Source organism: Alligator sinensis, unplaced genomic scaffold (assembly GCF_000455745.1).
Source record: "Alligator sinensis unplaced genomic scaffold, ASM45574v1 scaffold1698_1, whole genome shotgun sequence".
Classification (NCBI taxonomy): Eukaryota; Metazoa; Chordata; order Crocodylia; family Alligatoridae; genus Alligator; species Alligator sinensis.
Window position 1 is genome coordinate 101,228 of NW_005843190.1, and position 2,646 is coordinate 103,873.

The window sequence follows — 2,646 nt, forward strand, 5'->3', positions numbered from 1 at the left end:
GGCGGTCCCCATGTCGCACCAGCTCGGTGTCCCCCCCCCGCAGCACCGCTCTCTGCCCCCGGGGGCCAGCCTGCGCTTCGGGGTGGAGCCCGCGCCCCTGGGGGTCCCGGTGGTGCTCGGTGTCGCCGGTCACCTTCTCCTGCAAGACCGTCTGCCCCCCGCCGCCCCGGGTCTCCTTGTTGATAAGGCCGGAGGTTGTCACGAAGCGCTTTGCGGTGGTGCTTGGCCCCTCCGTTTCCCGACCCCTTGCCCCCTTTGCCGCAGGCACTCGTGGCTGAGTGTGCGCACCGGGGGAGGCTGGACCTACGGTCTGGCCCAGTAAATGGCAGCTTTTATGGTCTTTTGAGCTAGTTATCAGGATGCTCCGGGGGGTCACACTTACCCATGTACCCAACCACACACTGGTTATTGCTATGGACCCTGCTCCCGCAGCCCTGGAAGCGCTGGAGCTAGGAAGCACCGCTGCAAAGTGCTGCGTAACAACATCCAGGGCACTGGCAAGCCGGCCATCCACCCACTGCCTGGCTTGCCATGATGGTATGAAGGGTCTCTGCCTCATCTATCAGGATATCACCCACAGGGGGTGCTGAAGGTCTTCCTGGAGAAGGTGATCCACAACGCCAACCCCAAGCACACCAAGCACAGGACTGTGACCGCCATGGGTGTGGGCTCTGCCCTGAAGCACCAGGGTCGCACCTTGCATGGGTTCAACTCTCAGTACCAAAACCCTACGTCACATGGCGGCAGAGAGCCGATGATGAAAGGGAGTGTGAACTGGGGATGACTAGGGGTTTTTCCCACTCCTCCTCTCTCACTGGCAGCCTCTGGCACTTAAGGTAGAGGAACTTGATGTAGAGGCTGTTTCCCTAATAGCTACTGATGTTCCTTTCCTCCACGAACCTGTCCAGTCCCTTTTTGAATCTGGCTAAGCTTCCACAACACGGGGTGGCAATGAGTTGCACACTTGAATTACGTGCTGGGTGAAAAAGAACTTCCTCTTGTTAGCTCAGGCCACCTGTCCCTCTTTAGTCCTGAGCTGCCTTTCCCAGGCCAGTGGCCAGCACTCAGCCGGTCTGATCTACTGATTAAAGGGACATGTAGCTGTTACCCTGTTTCTCTTTTCCTGCCCTTCATATGTGCCAGTTACTGTCGGTCGAGCCACAGCCAACAGCTGGCGGGACTGGTGAAGCATGTGGCTTAGAACTTAGGCCTTGCAGGTTCGGTCTGGGGAAGGGGAGGAGATTTCTGAGCCCATCTGGAGCCCCTCTCCTCCCCTTGAAGGTGCCACAAGGACGGTTTTGGGGTGGATCCATAATGTCAATGAGAAGGGATTTGTTTCCAGATAAGCCTTAAGGTCCTTCAAACCCTCTGATTCTGAATGCCTCGTAGGATGGGGCAGAACATGAAAGTGAGCCTTTGGGTCTCTTCATGTAGCTTGAGGAACATCAAGTTATCAGTGAAAGGGTCTGTGTGGTGTGGTGTGGTGTAGTGTTTGAGTGTATCTGTGTGTGTGTGGTGCGTGAGTGTTATCTCTATTGCTCCAAGCTGTGCTCTTCTACTCAAAAAGTGTACCAGTCCTTGCCTGGCAATACCAAGACCCCTTTCAACCTTACATCACACAAGTCAGGAGGTCATTGTTATATTTGTAAAAAGCTTAGCATTCCTAAATGAAAAGTGCTGTGAAATACTACACAAGTCTATTTATTAGAAGCAGCCAGGCAGAAAACAGCATGACATGTCCTGGACACCGACCTCCTGCACTGACACTGCAGAGTCCCCATGGAAAGTGTGGGGTTGCAAATCACACACCAAACCTACAAATTTGCAGACTAGCTCCTCCATCCCACTAGGCCTGGGCTTCTTGTGTGTGTTCCTCCGGTGAGACATTCATGGCATGTGCACATTTGAGATTTCCCTTATGCACCAGCAAAGCTGTTGCATCAGTAGCAACAACAGAAGCTGCGCAGCAGCGCTGCCATTGCCATAGTAACTCAACTAAGGCAGAGCCGATGATTCAGTACTGTCAGACCCATCTCCATCCCTTTGGGTTTGGAGCACAATCCTGTTGCTTAATGTACTAAGAAACAAGATGTTCAAAACAAACCCTCCATGTTGCCTTAAGATTTCTAACTACCTCAAATCAAAACCCTTTGTATCCTACTGTGGGTTTTTTTCACCTTAACATTAAGGATTTCCAACTTAACGTTAAAACGATGAAACAATTATCAGTGTTCAAGCAAATTTTCCCCAATGTACCAGTATCTGGAATAAACCCAAGGAGTTATCATATTTTTGCTTGCTTAAGTTATTTTTACTTCATGTGAGTTAATAATCATCCCCCAGATCTTTTTTTTTTAAAAATTTAACATTTTTCTCCTTCATTTAATAATTTTAACAAATATAGTTTGTTTTCTCAGCCAAAGAATATGAATTTAAAAACTCACTCTGAAAATATTTCACCTGATGTTGCTACAAAGAACACTTTGGATAAAGCGTACCTGAAACAAAACAAAATATTTCCTTTCTTGATATCTTGTGTATGGGGAAAAAAAGTTTTCTTCTGATTTGGAATGAAGGAAAATGTCAAGTACTGAAATGACCTTTCCTTTCTTCTCGTGTATTATAGAAATGCAAAAAAAAAAAGGG